Source organism: Acomys minous (assembly GCF_964271855.1).
Source record: "Acomys minous genome assembly, chromosome: 15".
Classification (NCBI taxonomy): Eukaryota; Metazoa; Chordata; class Mammalia; order Rodentia; family Muridae; genus Acomys; species Acomys minous.
The window spans coordinates 17,524,328-17,548,732 of NC_140497.1; the positions used below are offsets into that span (position 1 = coordinate 17,524,328).

Sequence of the window (24,405 nt, forward strand, 5' to 3'; positions counted from 1 at the left end):
GATTCACAGTATGGCCAAGTCATCAAAGCCCCCTAGGCATGTTTCCTCATCAGCAAATTGGAAATTGCAACCTTTTTTCTTGAGGCAAATGGGAGGATTAAACAAGGAAGCATAAATGAGAATTCCTCCTACACACCTAGAAAATTGTATACAGTTGTCCCCAATTACATGCCTACCTCAGGCCTTGGTTGGACAGTCCCTTCATTACACCCTACTGTTTCCAGACCATTCTGAAATTCCCCAAAGTGTCTGTAAATGAGGTGAGTGAGTCCATCTGCCATGTGTATTAGTCTGCTAGGGCAGATGTAATAAAGCAACATCTGCCTAGAGGCCTAAATAATGGAGACTTATTTCCTTGCAGTTCTGTAAGCTGGGGACTCAAGATCACACAGTAGGTAGGGCTGGTTTCTTCTGGGACTTCTCATAGGCTTGCAGATGACCACCTTGTCCCTGTGACACTCTGTTCTCTTAGCCATTTGTGTCTTCTTCATATTGGAGTAGGGCTCACAGTACAGCCTCATTTTTTGTCAAGCCTCTAGGGATTACATCACCAGGTAGTTGCATACTGAGACACATATGAATTTGGAAGAGGTAGATGAGGAGGCAAATTTATCCACACCATTATGCAATCATTGATGTATAACTTCAAGGGCATCTCAAAGTCAGAGTAACTGTGAGAGACCCCCCCTCACTAAAATTACAGTGTAGTTTGTGTCATGAGAGTGATTAGTTATATACTGTCTTGGTCATTACCTACCACACTCCCCAACCATCTAGAGTCCTATTGGGGTAGTCCTACCCTACCCCAGGGTAACTCAGGACTATAGTCATGGGCTAGATAGACATGCACTGCATGACTACAGAAGGCTAATGTGGCTGCAGAGATGTACAACACTCAAATAGTATGAAGAAAAAGTGACCACTCAAAACCAGGGACTAACACAGCCAATCTAAATTACCATTGCGTGTCTTTTGCTTCATTTTGATGGTATCTCTGTAGCTATGGTTTTACAAAATGCCCAGCTCCCATAATGCATCTGGTACAAGGGCATACTCAAAAGTCCACCTAAGACTAGAAAAGTTAAGTAAACCCTGTTGGCGGGGGGCGGATCCCAACCCATTTCTGGGATTCCTCTGCTAGAATTTCTCCTCCTTTTCTTTGCCTAACACAAGAATCAGCACCCCAGCCCCACCTCCTATCAGCCCAGCTGATAACCAAAATCCTGCATCTCTCTCCTAAGGAGCCCGTGCCACACTCACTCCTTGATAAAAATGTTCTCCCAATTCCCACTTTGTATTGTCTCTGAATTATTTCTCTGACTTTGACAACCACCCCCCAAAGTCAATAAAATGATTCCTAATGATATTCTGCTATACTCATAGATCAGTGCCTAGCCCAATCATCATCAGAGAAGCTTCATTCAGCAACTGAAGGGAGTAGATGCAGAGACCCACAGGCAAACACACAGGCAGAGCTCTGGGAACCCTATAGAAGAGGAGGAAGTGGGTTGTAGAAGCCAGAGGGATGAAGGATGCCATGAAAACACAGCCCACCAATCAACTAAGCAGGGCTCATAGGGGCTCACAGAGACTGAAATGCCAAACACGGACCTCACATAGGTCTGAGCTAGGTATTCTACACATATCTTATAGCTGTGTAGCTTGGTGTTCTTGGGGGGACTCCTAACAGTGGAAGTGAGAGGTGTTTCTGAGTCTTCTGCCTGCTTTTGAGATCCTTTTCTTCCTACTTCCAGCCTTGATATGAGGGTTTGTCCTTGGTCTTATTATAAGTTGTTCTGCTATGTTCAGTTGATATCCCTGGGAGCGCTGCTCTTTTCTGAAGGGAAACAGAAAAGGAGGATATTGTGGGGAGAGGGAAAGTGGGTGGATGGGGGGGGGGCTAGGAGGAGCAGAGTACAGTTGGAGTTAATGTCTGAGAGAAGAATAAATTAAGGGGGGGGGGAAGAACTTAGAAATCCAGGAAGAGGCCCCAAGGTTTCTCTATCCCTGAGACTACCCACCCCTCACCTTCCAGCAAAACTATCGAGGTAGAAGGCCATTTGCCAGTTCTACAAGCACCATGCTGACAGAGGCAGATTGGCTCCCACAGCAGATGTGAAGAGAGAGCATGCTATATGTGGTTTGCCTCCTGCCTGGCCATCTCTCTTTGCCTCCTTATGTCTGACACAGCAAATGTCACCCACCAAGTGGCCTCTGGAAGATAATGCTGATGACTTAGGAAGTTCCCTCATGCTAAACATAACTGAACCATTTCTGTGCAGCTTAGATTTGTTTAATAAAAGACTCTTTGTGCCCACCCTGTCAGATGTGGACATTGGTGCGGTCTGTACACACTCAGGAAGAAGATAACTTAGCTGCTGACCTCAATGGACCAAGAGGCCAGCCATGAAAAGTCAGAGCTAACAGAGCTTTGCATCTAAGCTCCAGGGGAAAATGGTATCAGAAACCTACTGGAGCTCTCCCCTATCTGACTCCAGGGGCCATAGCTACACTGTGTGTTTCCAAGCAGAACACACACACACACACACACACACACACACACACACACACACACACACACAGAGGCATATCTACATGTAGATAGCAGACTTACGTGATTGATAGAGAGATAGGTTATATAGATGATAAATAGGTATGGTATACGGATAACAGACAGACAGATAGATGATAGATGACATAGAAAGATAGATGATAGATGGTAGCTGGGTGTGAAAGGTGGATCAGAGAAAGATGTGATAAATGGGTGATAGGTATGTAGGTAATAGACAGACAGATAGATAGATAGATACATAGATACATACATACATACATAGATACATAGATACATAGATACATAAATAGATGAAGAGATAGACATAGATGATAGACAAACAGACGATAGATTAGAGAGAGAGAGAGAGAGAGAGAGAGAGAGAGAGAGAGAGAGAGAGAGCTCCATTATGACACTATTTATCACATATTCTCCAGTGCTTTCTAGTCATTAGAGTGAGTAGGGGCTCTGGATCCAGAAACTATTTAATGGTTTTAAATAGTTTTAAATAGTTAATAGTTTTCCTCAACCCAAGTGGGAAACAGCATAATGGAGTAGAAGAGCAAGGTCTATGTCCAGCTCTGTAGTTATTTGACTCTAGCAACTGGTCAACCCTCTTTATTTTCTAAAGATAGGGTCTCACTATGTCATCTGGACTTTCCTTGGACTCACAGTGCCCCTATTTTAGCCTCCATAGTGGGGGCATTGCAGGATTGTGGCACTATACCCACTGGCCAAGTCCCTTAACATCATAGTCCCAGCTTCCTCAGAGGTTGAAAAGTACTCTGATGGGATTTTGAAAAGAATGGCTTAAAGGTCAGATAGAATTCACCTAAACCTTGAATTTATCTATTGTCCTTTCTAAGGGGCTCTCACCAGGGCTATAAACAAAGATGGTGATGCCTACTGACCTCTTAGGGTGCTGTATAAGGCAATGAGGTGACATATATACAGGCACCCGTAACCTTGCCTGGCATTTGGTTTATCCTCTTGCATTGAGCTGTCAGGAGGGATAGTTGGTTACAACCAATGTCTTAGGATCTATGTACCAGATATGTCACTCTCAATATGACAAAGTCCCTATTTTCTCCCTAATTTCTGTTCTCCCTCTTCTGGAACCAGGCAGAGTCTGCGAAGACAGATACTCAAGGGTCACTAATCACCTACCAGTTAGAGCTCCTGGGAAGCATAGAAGCTAGTCCTCTAATGGTGGCCAGGCAGCTGTTGCTTCCTCCAGGGCCAGCTTTGGCTAGCAGCAGCAGCATCCCTTCCACGGCTATGTACTTTCTCAACTTAGCTTCCCCAGCCTCCAAGGCATGGAAGAAGGCCCAGGGTCTTTATATGTGACTGTCTTCTTAATGTTCTCTGTGGGCACATCAGCTGCAAGGCTGGATGGAAGCTTAAAGTGGGGAAAGGGATGAAAGACTAGAGAGAGGGGGTATAGAAGGTCAGTGAATGGGAAAAGGTAGGTCCTGGGCAGTGATCAGCCCCAAAGCACCAGCAGAGGGAGAAGATGTCGCCTACCTGGGGACAGGGCCTAGGAAGAAGCAAGGAGTCCAACAGCTGATGAGTGGATAAATGACCACCCAGACCCCAAGCCACTTCAAAGATTTGTCACAGTCAAACTCACTAGCTCCTTCTCTCGTTTTATTAAATTTCCTTGTGCCTCTGTTGGCCTGCCAAAGCCGGCTGAGCAGCCATTAATCACGATTCTCCAGTAGCCTATCAGTACCTCCAAGGCAGAGACTGCTTAATGCTTAATTCCTAGTGCTCTGAAACTTACAGAGAAATTGCTCCGTAATTGTTTGCTAATTTGATTAAAGAGAGTGTGCCCACTAGTGCTCTGCCCCTGCTTTCAGACTCCAAGGTTCCTTGGGACATTAAGAGCAGGTTAAAGTCATCTTTTCATCACCTTTTACCGTAAGGGTTAGCCGCGTGTCCCAGAGGGATAGATGCATCAGGGCCTCCTGTATTGTGTTTATTGTGCACTGGTCCAGGATTTGATCTAGAGTGTAGTTCACTCCAAAGGTCTTCCCAGAAGTTTAAGTGCAGTATTGCTGCTACTGAAGCTAGGGCTAGGAAAGACTCATTTTGCATGTAGGAAATATTTTAAGAGTAACCCCAATTAACACTGGGAAGCTTGTAAAAGTAGGAAGTAAATTCAGAGACTTTCCAGGTCTCCATATGAGCTTCTTCCTGTAGTGTTACCACCTACCCTTGGTCTTTAAAAAAAAAAAAAAAAAAAAAAAGCTTAAGCGATTGGTCCCTACCATCCTTTCTATTTAAACACAAAGTTCAAAATAATCTCTAGATAGGGGCTGGCCATCAATCAAGAACCATCATGAATATGAAAAATAAACTGAGCAAAGCTGTCCCTCATCTAATATCACCAGCACACATGTAACTTTGAAAGTTTGGACCTTCTTCCTCCCACTTCCTCACTGCACTAAAGTGGACTAAAGAGAGTCCTGGTAACTTCTCAGAAAGACACTGCTTTAAGACAACCAAGAAGAGACTTGACCCTATGAGCATATAAAGAGGGAGGAAGTCTTCCTCAGTCACAGTCATAGGGGAGGGGAGTAAGGGGAAAATGGGAGGGAGGGAGGAATGGGAGGATACAAGGGATGGGATAACAATTTAAAAAAAAAGACAACACAGAAGTCAATACCCAACCCATGAATTCCTGTACCACCACACCCTTGCAGAGGGAAGCCTTGATCAGTGTCTCCTTTAAGACAGGAGGGGTGAGGCGGAAGGAAGGGAACACTCAGTAAACAGTATTATTAACCCATAGGCTGGTGATAAATCAGGGTGGGAAGGTGACCTCAGTGGGCTGGAGTAATCCTGCATGTCGAGATGAATTTATGAGGGCAATTTTATTGGCCTGCGTGACCCAGGCTCCCTGGAGATGTCGCAGTAACAAATGCAATCCCTTTCATTTACGAGCTGTGTATTGTACCAGCTATGGGCTAGGACACATCACCTAACTACCTCTCTGAAAGGGCACCCTGAGTGTGGCTCCTGGATGCGGTGTCCCCAGCCTATGCAGTCGCAGAGAGTCAGGCAGACCTGCTGAGGAGTTTTCATCTCCAGCTGTGTTGGGCTCTCTGGTGTCTGCCTTCTGGGCCACAGTAGCAAGACCTTGGCCCTCTCTGGGCCTATTTTCTCCCCTGCAGAAAAAGAATTTGGGGTTTCTTGGGTTTCTTGGCAGGGTACTAGACGTGTTTGGAGGAAAACAGATCCTATTCTCTGCAAGACTGGTCAGTGGCACTGATCCTAGCTACTGGTTGCCATTATTTCTACCCCATTACCAGATTGACCAAAAACTGTTCCATCTGTCCAAATGCTCTCACATGGTAACTACTAGCCAAGGATGCTGAAGGTCCATCCGTGAGCACAGTCATCCCAGGTAGATATCACGGTCTGATCCTTGTCCATGCACACAGTAAGAGCAGAGAAGCAGACATTCTTACTAGTGGCAGCCAGAGGGACCTAGGATTTGGCTAGTACCTTCCTGTGGAGAGGAGGCAGCAGGATCACCACTAAGGTCATCAGTGAGGGGCCTGGCTCATACCTGGCCTTCACCTGCTCTCTGCTGGCTCCAAAAGCTGGGCGGAAGACATTTAAGTCTATTTGACTGTCCCTGTCATCATAAGGTTTACGGATGGTTAATTTATTCTTTATAGCACAGCCATTGATGGCTGTTAAATCACAAATGAGAGCCAATAAAGGGTGAATTGCAGCCGAAATTACACTGTTTATATGACAGCAGAGTGCCGGCTAAAAGATTCATATGCTGCTGATGAAGTATGTTATAAATTTTAATTACCATAGTTTGTACAAATGACATGTTTGAAATGCTATTGAGTAATGTGACCCTGATAATGAAACTATAAAATAAATCATTAACTTTCTGAATGAGGTGTGCTTTTTTTTTTTTTTTTTTTAATTTCGGAGCTGCATAGGGTAAACTTCCGTTTATCCCAGATCAGTCTTTGTATGCCCCTGTCTTCTGCCTGGGGGCCTCACGGGCTCCTCTCCACTCATGCTGGTACAGAGGAGTTTGGGAAGGGTAGGGAGCCTCCTGGCAGGACTGATGCTGAACACACAGCCCAGGACAAGGTGGGAAACAGCTGGGAATGAGACTGAGATAACCCAGTTAAACCTCCCACCCACAATAAGACTTTTGAGTGTGCAGAGCCTCCTAAGACCCTCCTTCCCTTTAGCTACTGGGCACTGAAGCTGGGTCTGCCAGCAGCAGCACCTATGGCAAAGGCCTAGAAGGCTCAAATTCTTGGTGAGTGTTGGCCTATGCATGATGCTCATAAGGAAAGTAACTGGTCAATTTTCCTGAGCCACAGGCCAATCATGAGCACAGAAGAGAAAAGGCAAGCAGTCATTGGGTGGCTTTCCATTGTCACACATCTTATGCCCAAAGTCTGGTCCATGTAGTCACTAATTTGCCTCTGGCAGCATTCCCAGGGCACAATGCCCCTGTGGGGTTTCAGTGGGGCTTTTGCTTTTGATTGTTGGGGTGGGGTGGGGTTCTTTGTTTTGAGATAGAATCTCACTAAGTGGCTCAGGCTGGCCTCCAATTTATGGTCCTCCTGCCTCAACCTCCCAGGTGCTAGAATCACAGGCATGTGCCACCGTGCCCGGCCAAATCACTATGATTAAATAAATTTTACAGATAGAGCTTAAGGCTCCAGGAAAGGCCTAGAAAATGGAGCCACCAATTGCCATTTAGGGAAGTCCTCTACTCCCAGAGCCACTGGCCAAAGCTCTCAAACGACGATGTGTCTCAGCTTTGAAGGACAGAAATCACATTGGTAAGATGAGTCAAGACAAGGTTTAGCACATCAAGAAAATTGGAAAACCCTCCACATGATAGAAAGAACAGTGGTAGAAAACACAGAAGAAGAGACTTAACTCCTTGTATTAGGGGAGAGAGGTGGGGGAGACTGGGCTCCGGGCCTACCTTGAGTTCTGAAATCTCAAAGCCCACCCCCTGTGTCACACCTTCTCCATCAAGGCCGCCCCTACTCCAACAAGGCCACACCTCCTAGTCCTTGTCAAATAGCCCTGAAGTCTCTGAGCCTATGGGGCCATTCCTTTCAAACAACCGCACTCCTGAACATGTATAACTTCCAGAAGAAAACATGAAGTTTGAAAATGCCCCTAGAGATTTGTCATACATCCAGCCCAGCCATCTCATGATGCATCTAAGTGGAAGGTCAGTGAGGTGGTGGCAGAAGGGACTGTCACCCACATAACCAGGCTAAACAAGGGGCAAATGGGACTTTCCCATTTCTTTGAGCACAATACCCCCAGCATAAGCTCTGGACAGACCATGCCACGTCATTGATGATGAAGATGCAGTGGGCATCTTCTGATTCTGCTTTTGAGAAAGATCATCAGGTATCTCTCTCCCTTGTGCAGACAGGTTGCACAGTATGCCAGGTCTGATGGGAAAGTGTGTTACTGCACTCCCTCTTCAACAAGAACAAACTGCCCTGTGGAGTGTGCTACGTGGAAAGAGTCAAGCTCAAAAAGAACACTGTGGGCGGGTGGCAGCATCCAGAGGTTTCCTCCAGGTGCTGCACAGTGGACATCTGCATAGGACAGATGTGGCCTTTTCGAATGCGTCTTGCACTTCAGAGGCCTCCCTTCAGCCACCAGGTGACAGAAGAGAAGGAACGAGTGTAACCTTCCCTACTATGGATGAGCAAGTGGGATCCGTCACTGATCACAGAGCGTGCAGCTGGATGGGGCGACAGAGGCATCCAGGTACATTTTATAAACCAGCTGAGAAATCTTCGACGTAACTGGGCATTTGATTTTGCTAAGGCATCGTTACTACATTTTAAAGACCTGGCAGTGACCTTTTAATTACCCCTTTCACATCTGTATTAAAACAGATGGAAAGATATGCTACCCAGACTTTATTCCAAAATAACCCAAGATAGGAGCCGAGCGAGGGATATTGGATAAAACAAATAAATCAGGAGTCGATATTTCTAAAACTAGCAATGGATACATGAGAAGAGGGACACTATGCTATTCCTCTACTTATGTTTCAAATATCCTTTAATAAAGAAAAATTAAAAGTAATCATCCAAGTCCCCAGGGTCTATTTCTCAAATCAGTCCATGCAATGCCCAGCTACAACAAAGAGCTGTCTTCGATGGCCTACAATATTCTTCTAGTGGTGTGTGGCAAGGGATGGACCTTTTCCGTCCCTGTGGTGTGGGAGAAAGAAAGAGTATGACTTCAGGATGCAGCCAACTCATGGAACTGGAGACAGCAGCTCCTGGGCCAGGAGCTCACTAGCCCAGACCCCTAGCACGTGTACAGGCTAAAGGAGGGGATGGCCCCCAGCAGGACTCCACAGCTACTTGAGTAGGTCCCTACACTTCTTAGAGCTCTGCCTTCCTCATTTGTAGACCCAGGAAGATAGCTTCAACCCGCCTACCTATAAAGACGTGGTGTTTAAGGTGACTGTGAAGAGAGCCTTGCAGGGAGAGTGGAAAGGCAGTGTAAGCACAAAGACATTGGGCTCTGCAGCAGACTGTGTCCCTGAAATACTAATAGGAAATTCTCAAGACAAGCAAGTCATAGACTTTCAATTGTGCATCAGTCTGAGTCATACAGTGAAGTCTCATGCTTTGCAGTACCATCTTGTTTGAGGCATGAAAGACCACCATGTCTGCTGTATCCACACTACATAAGCTACCCACCACACAACAGCAAGAGAGAAAAAAAAAAAACACATTCCTATCACGTTTGTGAGAGCATCATTATAGTCATTCTATCTCGTTATTAGTTATTGTTCTTAATTTCCTTCTCAACACATGTACACATGTACATGAGAAAGCACATTAAATATGTAGGGTGTTGGTATTATCTGCAGTTTCAGGCATCCACTGGAGGGGGGTTGTCTTAGAACCTTTCCAACAATGAAGAAAGACCCTATGCAAATCCCAGCTCCATTTCGTATCAGCTCCATGGCTCGGTCATGTTTTCCTTCTCTCCTGCCTCAGGGTTCTCTACTACAGAAGGGGACTGTTCCAAAGATTCATCGAGTTAATATATGTAAGCAACTAAGAGCAACACCAAGCATTGTTTAAGTTATTCATATTACTACTCTATAACAGCGGTTCTTAACTTTACTAATGCTGCAACCCTTTAATACAGCTCCTCGTGTTGTGGTGACCCTCCCCCCACCAGCCATAAAACTATTTTCATTGCTAATTCATAACTGTAATTTTGCTACTGAGCACATCTCAGACTCTAAGAGCATCAGAGAGATGTTTTCTGATGGGGGAAACACTGCTCTGTAACAATGTGCTATCAAGAGCAGCTAATATCATTAGAAAAACCCTTAGTTTGTCATTCTAGAAGGAGCTTGAGTGGTGACTTATCTCCAGATCCACCTTTGAGAAGCTGATTAAAGGTGACATACCACCTGCAATCATATGACAAGCATGTGTCCACTAAGCATATATGGCCACTATATATTCTGCCACCTCCATCCACTAGGCAGGTGCCCATACACAAAGATGACCAGGCTATGTTGAAGCCTCATTCTGGGCCAGGAGTCTCAAATCTCAATGGTTCTGCAGGGCAGGAGGTCCCAGTGAGCTGAGGATAATTCCCTGCTCTGTGATCATCCCTGGTCCCTTGACAATGGAACACAGGCAACCAAGATTGCCCCCGTGACCTTTACCTTCCTTGGTTTGTTCCCAAGGTGGGCAGTCCTTCCAATACCTCCCCTCTGAGTTATCAGCCACCACAAAAACATTTCCAAGGCAATGGTGCAAGCTGCCCTACTTACCATTAAGAGAAAGGACCACATTATTGCTGTTATAAACCATTGATTAAGGTTTATAATAGCTATAATCCCCTCGAAATTCATTGTTACTGCAGTTAATGACCAGTTTATTAGAGCGTTAACCATCCTTGGCAATGGGCTGAGTCGTTTAATGTGGGTAACGACCAATTTCTCAAGGATTATTGCTTAAATAACAGTTCTTTGTGAGATGTGTGAGCCACCACAAGGTGCGGCTCTGGCTGCAAGCTTCTCCTCTGAAACAATTGTTAATTATGTCCTCAGAACCATATCTCACCAGTCCAAAGAATGAGCTTCTCGTGATGTACTTCATGGCTACTACTGAGTCAAAAAGTTGGACCAAACCTGACTCTTAGGTGGAGACTGTACCCTTCCAAGAGAAAGCCTGAAATGAAGATACCACAAGGCTAGCCTCAGACATTCCAAACAAACTTTAGACTGCTCCTTTCTTTCCCCTGGACTTTATTACCAGAGTGTTTTTCCTACCCCCATCCTCCACTCACCCTCTTGTCATATGGGTAGAAAGCAGAGTCAATCAAGTGGCGTGGGGAAAAGATGAAGACTGGGAAGTGTGACAAAGCCAACATCGTTCAAGTTTGGAACTCTTGAAGCAAATGAAATGTTCACCTGTTCCACCAAGCCACCCAGGCCCAGGGAGAGCTGGAGTGATAGGTAGTGAGTCATGGATGGTACCCAGCAGCTCACAGGATGCTAAAGGATGTGGGATCCACCAGGCTTTGGAGTTGGCATTTGTGCTGGTTTCTGGCAGACAGACATAACTGGGGACAGTGTTCCATGTGTCACTGCTCGGCTTAGGCTCTGGGAAATCACAGCACTATTAAATGTAATGACAGAGCCAGGGACCTTACAGGCATTATACACCCTCCTTGCTCTACAAGCGAAAGCTAAGGGCTATCACACGGCCATTTAAAGAGGAGTCAAAATGAGATCTTTGTCTTTGCTTTCTATTGCCAGCATCCAGACCACCTTTTAGAACAAATTCAAGTGCGGAAATGTTTCCCAATGAGCAGTTCAAGTACAGTCTCATCGGAAAGCAACGGCAGAGACAAGGCAACCCCTTTCTAAGCATTTAAAGATTTCCCAAGGAAGGCAGCCACCCTCTTCCATGCCCCAGTTTCCTGTCTAACTCAATACAAGCATTTCATCACATTAACCAATTTCTATCACTTTCCATTAGCATTAGTGTTTCAATAACTTTTATTTTTCTTACATGATCTGAAAGCTGCTGATACAATTATACTCTAATTGTATTATATTAACCAAAATAAACACTAATAGGGTGTGAACCTGGCATAATGAGATAGGAAATTGCTATCTCTGGCCCCAGTGTAGGCCAGAGAGAAATCTGGTGATTCACTTGACAAGCACATACGTATTAATGCCCCGATGCCCTGAGCACTGAGGCAATGTCTTGTTTTCTTATCATTTCCAAAGATTAATTTGGCCCCCAAATAGAAAGTGAGCCTTTTTGAATCTATGAGTCCTTCAACCTCGCTAGCTCAATTTAATAGCAAGAACCACTAGCTGAAGGTAACAGCAAGGAGAAGATTCCTCTCTAGGGCTCAATGAAACAAAGCCCAAGGAAGCCATCCAACCATAGTGCCATGGGTTAGATGGAACCTCATTCACTTTTGAAGTCTGGAGTCTCTAACACCCCTATGAACCAGATGTATTTGATAGGAACTGAGTCCAGTTGATGGGAAAGTTGGGCTCCTTTCCCAAACTTCTCCCTGACTGTCCTACTTACGTGCCAGCCCCCACTCATGAAAATGGACCTTTCTTCTGCAGTTTTGATGCTTACAAGCCCAATTGTGAACATCTCTTTAAGTCATCAAGCAAAATCCATGATTAGGCCGACACTTTCCTTAATCCACAATAGCCCTGCGTTAAAAGTACACATTCTCAATTGTTCTGCCATCTATCTGGTTATAGGATATTATGAAGTGTCTTTTTGTAATCACACAAGATGGTATCATTTCTGACTCACACTTAACTTCTTGTAGGTTCACTATGTCAAGTAAATAACTTAATGTACGTAATGTGTTTTAAAGCGTGCCTGACACATAGGAAGAGTCCCACAAGTGTTAGCAGTTATCACTGTTGACTATTAAGCAATACCTAATATTAAATGTGATAAAAAAAATCTATCATTTTCTGTAGCTATCATAAAATAAATAAACAAGCTCAGAAATAGAAATGAAAGCAATATAATTTAATATGTACGGTAACTTTCTGATATAGTTGATAAGTTACAATTGTCCTTGACTTTAACCATAGCAGGCAACCAAGAATTAGTCTTCATACTCCTAGTAATGGGAGGGGCCAGAAGCCTGAACCAGTCATCCTCTGTTACCAGGCAAAGCTTCAAGTAGAGGGACAACCCAGCCACAAAACCTCTGACCTACAGTTTTTCAGGCCTGCAGGATGTGCTGGGATCTGAGTCTAGCAGAATCATCATCGGGGCAAACAGAGACCTACCTCATCTAGCAACTGGCTGGAGCAGATGCAGAGTTCCACAGTCTAATGTTAAATGGAGCTTTGGGAGTCCTGTGGCAGAGAGGAATGCAGAATTGGAGAAGACAGTGAGGTCAAGGACACCACAAAACCAGAATCAACTGACCAAGACTCCAGTGGGCTCACAGACCAGGGAGCCTGTATGGGTCTGACCTGGGTCCTGTGCATATGTGTTATGGTTTTACAGCTCAGTGTTCTTGTGGGATTCCTAACAGTGAGAACAGGGACTGTCTCTGACTCGTCTGCCTGCCTTTGGGACCATTTTCCTCCAACTAGGTTGCCTTGTCCGAAATTGATGTGATGGTACCTGCCTGGTCTTATTGTAGCTTGTTATATCATGCATGGCCGATGTCCCTGGAAGGCTTGCTCTTTTCTTAAGGGAGGTGAGGCAGAGGTGGGTGGGGTAAGTTGGGAGTAAGTGGAGGTAGGAGGAAGGGAGTTGGGGGAGGGAAGAAAGGAGAAACTATAGTTGGGATGTAATATATGAGAGAAGAATAAATTAAAAAGGAAACAGACTACACACAAAAAGAAAACTGTATTACACCACACAAAAACTTTTGAAACAGTTCCAACTAAATGTTCTGATTATGTGTTTTAAAAAAGAAAGATTTGATGATCTTCACTCCAAATCTTCCTTCCCAAATCTTCCTGATTCTTTTCATTCTTCTACTGTGAACTCAGTTCCTTCTAACAACAATCATGAGGTGTCTTCAATGGGCTAGGATTGTGCTAGGTGCTAGAAATGCAAAGAAGATCATAGCTTTCCTGCCTTGTAGTGGCTGACAGACCACGGAAGGCAAGCATTATGACCCTAAGTTGTGACATAACAATGCAACAGCAAGCGAGAGAAGATGCAACAGCACAGAGCGAGCAGTGCATGCAAGAACAGTTGTTTCTGCCTAGTGAGGGGGCTACTTCACCATGGAGGTGACATTTGAAATGAATGTAGACCTAATGTGTGTAGGTTAGACTTGTTCAAGGCTAAAAGAGGAGAGGAAGAGAGGAAGGGGAAAGGGGGAAAGAGATACCATGGTTCACCTTTGATAGACTAACTCAAGAATTTGCTTTAAATCTCATGAAGGTCACACTAAAAGGTTTTATAGCCTGTAAGAGGGTAAGAGTCAACACTTTGGGCCTAGAAAGTGTTAATAATGCTGTCATTGGATCTTCAAGGATTGAGATAAGATGCTACAGGGGGTCCCATTTATTAATTGTTGACGTTAAGGCCTGGGCTGTTGGTGTTCTGTCCAGGAAGTTGTCTCCTGTGCCTATGTGTTCCAGACTCTTCCCCACTTTTTCCTCTAACTGGGTTAATGTCTGTGGTTTTAGGTTGAGGTCTTTAATCCACATGGACTTGAGTTTTGTGCATCGTGACAAATAGGAGTCTAATTGCATTTTTCTACATGTAGACATCCAGTTAGACCAGCACCATTTGTTGAAGATGCTGTTGTTTTCCCATTGAATGGATTTGGCTTCTTTGTCAAAATTCAAGCGACCAAATGTGTGTGGATTCATCTCTGGGTCTTCAGTTCGATTCCATTGATCCACTGGCCTATTGCTGGGCCAGTACCATGCTGTTTTAATTACTGTTACTCTATAGTACAACTTGAGATCAAGTATGGAGATTCCTCCAGAGGATCTTTTATTGTATAGGATTGTTTTTGCTATTCTGGGCTTTTTGTTTCTCCATATGAAGTTGAGAATTGTTCTTTCAATATCTTCAAATTAATAAATGGGACTTCATGAGGCTGAGAAGCTTCTGTAAGGCAGGTGACACTGTCAAGAGAACAAAGCGACAGCCTACAGACTGGGAAAAGATTTCCACCAACTCTTCATCTGACAAAGGTCTAATATCCAAAATATATAAAGAACTCAAGAAATTAAACACCACCAAATAAAATAACCCAATAGAGAAATGGGGCTCAGAACTAAACAGAGAATTCTCAACAGAGGAATATCAAATGGCGGAGAAACACTTAAAGAAATGCTAGACCTCCTTAGTCATCAGAGAAATGCAAATCAAAACAACCCTGAGATTCCATCTTACACCCATCAAAATGGCTAAGATCAATAACAACTGAAACCACATGCTGGTGAGGATGTGGAGAGAGAGGAACACTCCTTCATTGCTGGTGGGAATGCAAACTAGTACAACCACTTTGGAAATCTATCTGGTGCTTTCTCAGAAAAATGGGAATAGGGCTTCCTCAAGACCCAGCTATTCCACTCCTTGGAATATACCCAGAGGATGCACTACCACACAACAGGGACATATGCTCAACCATGTTCATAGCTGCCTTATTCATAATAGCCAGAACATGGAAACAGCCTACGTGTCCCTCAGTAAAAGAATGGATAAAGAAACTGTGGTACATTTACACTATGGAATACTACTCAGCTATTAAAAACAAGGAATTCCAGAAATTTGTGGACAAATGGATTGAACGAGAAATTATCATAGTGAGTTCACTCACAAGCAAAAAGAGTCAAATGGTATATTCTCACTTATATCGAGACACTAGTCCAAGGGGTATGTCCCCATGAAAAACTTTACCTACCAGGAAAGTGGGTCAGAGGGGAGGACATCCTATTGAGACTTTAGGTGTGAGAAGCCTGGGAGAATGAGGAAATAGAAGAATCCAGAGGGTCCTGGAAAACTACAGGAGGGTCTGGGCCCTGGGGTCCTCCTCAACTATGGCACCAGCCAAGGAAAACATAGGCAGTAAACTTCGAACTCCTACCCAGTCTAGCTGATGGACAGGACATTCTCCACCGTTAAGTGGAGAAGGAGATCTGACTTTCACACAAACTCTGGTGCCTCATATTGGACCATGTCCGTTGGATGAGGAGGCCTGGTGGCACTCAGAGGAAGAATAATAGGTCACCAAGAAGAGACTCGATACCCTATGAGCATATACAGGGGGAGGAGGTCCCCCTCAGTCACAGACATAGGGGAGGGGAGTGGGGTGGGGGAAGCGGGAGGGAGGGAGGAATGGAAGAATATAAGGGATGGACTAACAATTGAGATGTAATGTGAATAAATTAATAAAAAAAATTTTTTAAAAGATGCTACAGGGTAAGGAGGGAAGAAAGAAAGGGCAGTAAAAAAGGATGTGTAAATGCAGAGGATGTTAAAGCCTTGCATGCTGCCCTCCTCCTCTTGGAAGATCCAAAAGGAGGAGTTCCAGGCCACTCCCTGGAAAGCAACGAGTCCTGCTTCCTGTGGTCTTGCCTTGGAGCTGGAGGCACTTGTGAAAACAGAGGAGCTCAGAAGCTAAGCGCTGACCACCACAACCGGGTAGCTGACCACAGAAGCTTCTCGCTGAAGCCCTTCTCCTTCCTTTGAAATCCCAGGAAGACCAGCCCAGCCCCTTGTTAGTGGCATCTGAGGCTTAGCTGTCACCCTAAGAGCAGGAGTTGCATAGTGGTTTGTTTTGTTGACAGGACATTACCAGTTCCGGTGTCAGTTCGCTTTACAACTTTAAAAATAAAAATCGTTTCTGGGTTTTTATCATCATTATAGCCATGTTGGGCCCCTTAAGCCTTCTTGGCTTGCAGCGTCAGTGACCACCTTTCACTTCCGCTCCCAAGACAGTCACCTGGAATCATGTTGCAACGGCCCGGAGGTTTTCGGCACGGGGGTCCATTCTGTTCTGAGCAGGGCACAGGGGCATTTTCTAGTGCTCAGAGTCCTTCTGAGTTCTAGGAGTCCTTGGGTTAATGTAGGTGGGGGGGTGGTGGGGGGTGGGGGGTGAGAGGTCACAGCTAAATTCCCATCCAGCAGGTTTGACAGGTACATAGCATGTAGCAAGACTAAAAGCCCCAATTCCACTCCTTAATTAAAAACATTTTTCATTCCAAACCTATAAAAGGCAGATGTGCCGCATTCCCCCAACCACAGATCGCTGCTCTATATTGAGCTCTGCAGCTCCAATTCTTCTTTCCCAGAGCTTGGAAATATAAGGCCATCAAAGCACAGCGTAGTCTCTCTCCTTCCTCCACCTCCTCGCCCACTCTGCTTCCTCTTTTTGCTGAGAAAACACTCATTTCCATCTTGGCAGGGGTTATGTGTGTGAGCCTCCTGTGACACCTCATTGCTGAAATAGAGTGGGACGCCTTCTTCCCAGATAGACAGGAGGTAGCGCTGATGGTTCATTGTTCTCAAATGCCTTTTAACTTGCATTGTAGAAAAATAACAAAAAGCAGCTTAGGCAGCAGTAGTCCCGGCTCAATCACCCTCTTTGACTGGGGATGACTCAGGTCTCTACTCTGGCACCTAGGAAGCAACTGGAAGACAGATACTAGCTTATGCTGTTTGCCTTCCCAGCCCCTTTGCTTATCAACTGTCTGCAATTACAACACTTTTTAAAAATTTTTTTATTAATTTATTCTTGTTACATCTCAATGGTTATCCCATCCCTTGTATCCTCCCATTCTTCCCTCCCTCCCATTTTCCCCTTATTCCCCTCCCCTATGACTGTTCCTGAGGGGGATTTCCTCCCCCTGTATATGCTCATAGGGTATCAAGTCTCTTCTTGGTAACCTGCTATCCTTCCTCTGAGTGCCACCAGGTCTCCCCCTCCAGACAACACTCTTTTTGCCTCTGTGGTTCAGAAAGTCGCAAATTAAGCCCAATTGGGTAGCCCATGCCTGAATTCCTATTCCTCTAGAGACTAAGGCAGCAGGATCCTGATTTTGAGGTTAGCCTGGGTTGTGTAATAAAACCTCATTTTTTCCCTAAAGAGTTGGATATCTAACTCATAAATAAAAACATGTCTAGGGGAAAAAAGTAAAATAAACAAAGAGAGGGAGAAGGAATGGACTAAGGAAAGAAGGGAAGAAAGAAGTTGCTAATTAAATTTAAATTTTGCTGCCTGTGTTTAAAGGTTGCTATAGGTTGGATCTTGCATGTCTCCCAGTAACTGCCCATTCATAAATAGACTGGTTCCCAACTTAGAGAGCTATTGGAGGGAGCGCAGTTCTTAGCAGGTGAGGCTACTTAGAGGAAGTAAGATTGCTGGGGGCATTGGCCTGAAGGTGGATGTGGTCCCCGAGACTTCTTTTTCTCCTTGTTTGTTCACAGGAGATAAGAAGCTTCCTCTGCTGTGTGCTCCTGCCATAATGATGTCTCACCAGAACCAAGGCATCAGGGCCTGCCCATCGTGGACTGGCATCTCCAAAACTGTGAGCCAAGATCAATTGTTTTTCTCTTCTTAACTTGATTACTTCAGGTATCAAACAGCCTGCTAAAGCAGCGGTCAGACTCAGTACATGCAGAGGAAGAGAGGGTCCTCACCGCTGCCCAGGTGTCTTGATAAAGGTACTCGAGCCTCACTGCATTGTCTTGGCATTTTTAAAATGTTTTATTGATTTATTCAGATTACATCTAAATTTTTATCCCCTTGTTTGTCTCTTCCCGTTCCTCCCTTCCCCCCGCCTCCCCTTTCACCCTGTTCTCCTCCCCTAGGTCTGTGACAGAAGGGGACCTCCTCCCCCACCATATGGTCACAGCCTATCAAGTCTCATCTTGGTAGACTGCCTATTCTTTCTCTGAGTGCCACCAGGCCTCCCCACCAGGGGGAAGGGGTCAACTATAGGGCACCAGAGTTCATGTTAGAGTCAGTCCCCGCTCTCCACATGATGGTGGATAATGTCCTGTCCCTTGGCTAGATCTGAGTAGGAGTTCAATATTTATTGCATGTATTGTCTTTGGTTGGTGCAGTAGCTTGAGCAGACTCCCCTGGGTCCAGATCCACCCATCATAATGTTCTTCTTGTAGGTTTCTCGGACCCTCTGGATCCTTCTATTTCCCTAGTCTCCTGTACTTCTCTCACCTAGAGTCCCAATAGAAGGTCCCCGCATCTATGGCAATCTCCTGGTAAGTGAAGACTTTCAGGGGACATCCTTGTTGGGCTAATGCCCAGTTATAAGTGAGTATATGCCATGTGAGTCTTTCTGAGTCTGGGTTAACTAACTCAGTATGATCATTTCTAGTTCCATCCATTTGCGCACAGATTTCAGGATTTTCTTGTTTTTAATAGCTGAGTAGTATTCCATAATGTAAATGTACCACAGTTTCCTTATCCATTCTTCGACTAAGGGACATTTAAGTTGTTTCCAGGTTCTGGCTATTACGAATAAGGCTGCTATGAACATGGTTGAGCGCAGGAATTTACCCAGAAGGTACTCCACCACACAACAAGACTTGGCATCTTTTAATGATACCCACTAGCAGTACCACTTGAGGACGGGAGAATCAAGCCATCCTCCATCTCTTTCTCCACTGGCTGCAGCCAATTCCCTCAATTCAAGTGCACCTTCAAGGTTGTTAATCCATGGCTGTGAGGTTTCTCATGCTGCACTTTAGGTACTTGGCCCCTTTATGGACTGTCTGTTTCTGAGTTTCAACCAAATGTTGTTATTAAATGTTTAAAAAGAAAAAAAAGCCCTCATTTTGTGAGTAATATCTAATACAATCAACAAACTTGAAAGAAAAGGAGCCCAAAGTACCCTCAAGACACCTTTAAGATTTAATTGTTCCACAGAATTTTAAGCAAGTAGTAGAAAGAAAGTAAATTTCATGAAACTGAATATTTTGCTCCAGGCTTTTAATTCATCTCACTTGCCAGCTCCCAGGAGCAGGTGCCAGTGCAGCAGAGCTGGGGACATTCAAGTGCAGACAAGGATTGTACTTCATATACCCTAAAGAGCCTCCCAGTCTCTCTGAAATGGGGATAGTTCATCAAAGTCTTGCTTGTCGTGAAATTACTGGTATTCAAGGATGTGGCTGGCTGGGCAGGTTGAAAAACAACATTTTGCTAAACCAAGGGCACCCTTTCTTGCTTAAATGTGCCAATGAAAAACTCAGAGCAGGGTCAGTACTGGAGAGATGTGAGTCAAGTACTTGCTATGCAAGGATGAGGACCAGAGTCCAGGTCCCCCGTGCAGAGAAGAAAAACTGGGCATGGTGGCATGTATCTATGACCCCAGTGTTCTGGAAGTATAAATGGCCTGACCCCTGGATCTCACCAGCCAATTAGTTCAGTCAGGTCAGCAGGCTCCAGATAGGTGAGAGAGCCTGACTCAAAAAAGGTAGAGAGCAATTGAGGAAGACACTCAAAGTCAACCTTCGAGCTCCAGATATACGTGCGCACATGCACGCGCGCGCGCATACACACACACACACACACACACACACACACTTACACCACATGCATACACACACAAATTAATTTTTAAAACAATGAAGTGCTTCCAAAAGTGGCAAGGTCATGAAAGATGAGAAGCTGGTACCCTTAGGAGAAGAATCAAATCCAGACACCAGCAAGAACCAAAAAGAAATGGCCATTGCCCCTGGCAATCGCAGTCTGGAAGCCCCGGGATGTTTCTTGCACGCTGAGGGGAGCTGTTAATGAAGCATATCTGATTACCCCCAGCCGGACCACCCACAAGAAGAGGGAGCCCACGGATGCATGGGAAAGCCTGCCTTGCACACTCCACAGACACACAGGCCACAGAGCCCATGCCCATCTCTGTGCAGAAGAAGCCTTTGCCACTCCAGACCACAGGTGTCAGAAAGCCAGATGACCATTGGCCAGAAGGAAGGAGTCACTGTTGCTTTTGGGAGCATGTTGTTGCTGAGGTGATTTAGAAAGGATGAGGGAGGTGGAGAGAGCAATGGATGCTGGGTGCCTAAGAACAGTGGGGAGCTGAGGTTGGTAGACCCGGCACAGCCTCTAGGCCTGAGAAACGATGTTCTTCAAGTCTCAGGAAACTGGCTTATCCTTCCCAGGACTCTGCTTCTTTCCCCACAAACAGAAAACAATGGTTGCTCCTACAACACAGAGTTACTGTGTTGACTAAAGAAATCATGTGCAAATTACAACTGGTCATGCCCTTTGCACTTAGTAGGTGCTCACCGAATTATGTATATTACTTCTATAACAATAATTAATGACTGTGGGCTAGAAAGCAACAGCCTATGCAGGGAGCTCTCTGGGCAAAGGATCAATGGTCCTGACTGTGCTAAAGGAAACTAAGGGTCTTGTTGTCTGCCTGGAAAGGCCTCCAGTGGGGGTTGGCCACCCCTACGCACACCTCACTTACAACTCTGTTCAGTGGGGCTTTTGTGTCTGAAGTTGGTCCTACAATCTTTCCAAAAGCTCAGTTCAAAGGACCATTACAGCAGTAGTTCAGCCCCGCCTCTGCCCCCTGTCCCCCTGCCCCCCTTCCCCTCTTCCAACCCCCACCCCCACCCCCGTGGATGCCAGAGCTTGGTTCCGTGATAGAGAAGAAAAACCTAAAAATATATCAGAAAACGTCTGCACTAGGTGCAGAGAGATCCAGCCACAGGAACAAAAATGAGGTTCTGAGCAGTCCAGCAGACACGTTGCGATCTCATACAATTAACATGAACTCTCTAAAGCCATGTAGCCGATGGTCCGCAGCCGGAGTCCCAGGGCACATACTACAGTCCTTGCACTGATCACCACCCCAAACCACTGGTATAGGTCTGGCCAGAGTGTGGCTGTGTCATGGAATTAGAAGAGGGAACACTTGTAGGATACATGGTAAATGCTCATAAAGGGGCAGCTTTGTAGTTGCTGTCATTGCTGAGGTTCACATGCTTCGTGCCCCATGAAGGCCCATGTGGTCTCCACTCTGTGGTCTTTTGTGAGGTACTGGAACCTTTTGGAGGTCAGGGGGCCTTGTGGAAGAAAGTTAGGCCATTGCGTGTGCTCTTTAAGGGGATCATGTTAATCGCCCCTCCCCCAACCTCTTCTTGACATTCATGTTTGCTTCGAGGCTGCCATAAAGCAACCCGCTTCCTCTCCTGCGTGTTCTCACCATAATGTGCTGCCTCACCACTGGCCCAAATTATCAGAATCACACAACCATGGAGCCAGGCAACTATAAACCTTTCCTCCGTTTAAGTTCATCACCCCAGGTATTTGATCACAGTCTGTAACTGTTCCTCTTCAATAATACTGAGGCTTGTATAACCAGCTTGTATAACCAAACAAACTTTCAACTCTGGTAAAAAAAAAAAAAAAAAAAAAAAAAAAAAAAAAAAAAGAGAGAGAGAGAGAGAGACAGAAAAACATAAAGGGAAGCCAGCCACCAGGATAGCTACGGCTTCCTTCTCAATTCTTGCCTTAGAATTTAGCCTGACCAGTTTGATGCCACAGCAGAAGGTTAGATTTTAAAGTATGACATTCCTTCATGTAGGGGACTGAGGAAACCCCAAGTGATATTTTCCTGATGATGTACTGAATGTTGACATGTTGTTGACATGAGCATGGCCATATTAGAAACCCCAATGCCTCCTGCCCATGGGAATGGGAAAGCCTTCCCGGGGTTGGCCTCAGAGGGATGGCAAAGCTTTCCTTCACTCTGGGTGCAAGTGTTGAGGCTGAATGTTGAAGGTCTATATGGGCACTAACACAAGCACAGCTTCTTCTTCCGGGATGACTACTTCCTTCCAGAGACCAACTAAAAAGATTAGCTAAACCTGCCTCCTCATCCAGCTGTGCACAATAAACCCGCCCCCTCAATTCACATAGATAAAATAAGCACAGTGAGTTTCCAGGATGCTGCTGTTGATGATGCATCTCTGTCTGAGCACACAGGATCCCAGCTTCTCTGTATGTGTGTCTGTCCTTTCCTCATCCTGTCATCACCCCAGTTAGGTTTCCAGGACCAAGTAATGCAGGGCACAGTACTTCCAAGCCAGAAATGAGTTGCTTTGCTACAGCAGGCCAAGAGGGCTCATAGTAGGTCTGTAACTCACTTGAACACCCCTCTGTGTATGCACGTGAGTACACACACACACATACACACACAGACGCACGCACACATGCACACACTAATCAGTGTTGCTAGGAACAGGTCTAACTTAGTGGTTTCATCTGCCCCCTAAGTCCTGACCTCCCGCTAACTCTGCTGACACTGAAGGTCCCATCAGGAACAGCAGAACACGCAGGGACAAGAAAGACACATGTCTCTATTCTCAGGTGGTTGAGGTCAAGCCGCAGCTAAGTGCGTGACAGGAGACCTGGTGCATATTAATACTAATGTGAGACTTCTTCAAGCCAATTCCATGATCCCATGATCAGTCCTAGGAAGCCTCTTCACCACACCACAGCACTTTGTGATTCTAACACTAATGGTGACTGAGTTTTGACCTGGATCTTCAATTATCCAGTGCTCACTTGTACGGAGCCCGAGTTTCTTGCTCATCTGGGGACTTTGGCTGTGCTTGGCCAGCTTAACAGGGAGCATCTACTAGAGCCTGTTGCAAATGCGCCCCTCAAGACCACCCTTTGGGCTCTGGCTACAGCTGCCCTCCACTGTCCCAGCATTTGTTCTGAGTGGCTGCTCTCTCCGTGCCCACCCCTCCCTCCTCTAACATGTCCCCCAAGCACCACCAGCAATTTTCCAGATCACCGAGGAACTGATGGCTTGTTTGTGTCACACAATATGTGTCCTTTCCATTCCTATTTTTTCCCTTATCTCCCTGGACAACTAAAAAGGAGACACAGAATAGGGGAGCCTTCCCCATAAATGGGTGTCCCTCTGGGTTTCCTTGTGGAGCAAAAACTTGAGTCCTGGAGAGCCCTGTGGCAGGAGGGAGGTCCTGGGGTGGAGGAGGGTGGAGGGGGTGCGGTGTGACTGGAAGGGGTAGTGGGAGCCACCTGGGCCACATCTCCAAGGCTGAGAGTTGTTATCTCAGCTGCGTGAAAAAGGAAGGAGGGCGTTTCCAGGCACCTGGCTCCCCTACCCTGCACACTCAGAGCAGCCAGCCTGCTCGCAGGGGAGCTGGCCCTCTTTTCCACCTACATGTTATTCCAGCCATAAATCCAAGTGACAAGCTTGAACTTTCCCCAGTTGACATGTTTACAAGGGAAGTCCACATTTGACAGGAAAATTAAGCCTATCAATCACCTAACGAGCTCGCTAATGAATGGTTCTCTGATCTCTGGTAGCAGGATTATTGATTAGGGGTGAGCAGCCCTAGCCCCCTTCCCTGTCTCCACCCCTCCCCACCCCAAACCTACCCCCACCCCCAGCCAGATGTGGCTGCCCTCTGACCTCCCTCTGCCACCTTTGTCCCTCCTGGCGAAGCTGGAGGAGGGTTCTGGTTCAGGGTTTATCGAGAGGTCAGCACCCCCCACCCACCTCCTGGCTCTGCTCTCCGACAGAACAAAGGGAACAGATGCAGACTGGGCCCCAGCACCCACCAGCATATGGAAGCTATCTCCTCCATCCCAGTAATTACCCAGGAGCTTGCTTGTTCAATGGCTTTGGTTTTTATTGCACAGAAACCAAGCTATTCCCCCAACATAAAACATTTTAACGGTGTCTCCCTCCGGGGTTTCTGGGAGAGGTCCTGTCAGGTATGAAATGTGCAGAACCCTCTGACAGCCCACAGGGGCAAGGACTCCCACAATTAAAGGAGGGGGAGGCAGGA

The 24,405-nt window shown here is 45.7% G+C and overlaps 1 long non-coding RNA gene across 2 annotated transcripts; it reads left to right on the forward strand.

Annotated features, from left to right (window-relative positions):
• Positions 1 to 13,770: 13,770 nt before the first annotated feature.
• Positions 13,771 to 19,306, forward strand: LOC311584669. Of its 2 annotated transcripts, none has more exons than XR_014774955.1 (4): positions 13,771 to 13,862; positions 18,019 to 18,119; positions 18,715 to 18,813; positions 19,057 to 19,306. It is a non-coding gene; the product is annotated as an uncharacterized lncRNA (long non-coding RNA). The 2 variants fall into 2 exon arrangements; XR_014774956.1 differs by lacking the exon at positions 13,771 to 13,862 and adding an exon at positions 14,369 to 15,067.
• Positions 19,307 to 24,405: the final 5,099 nt, after the last annotated feature.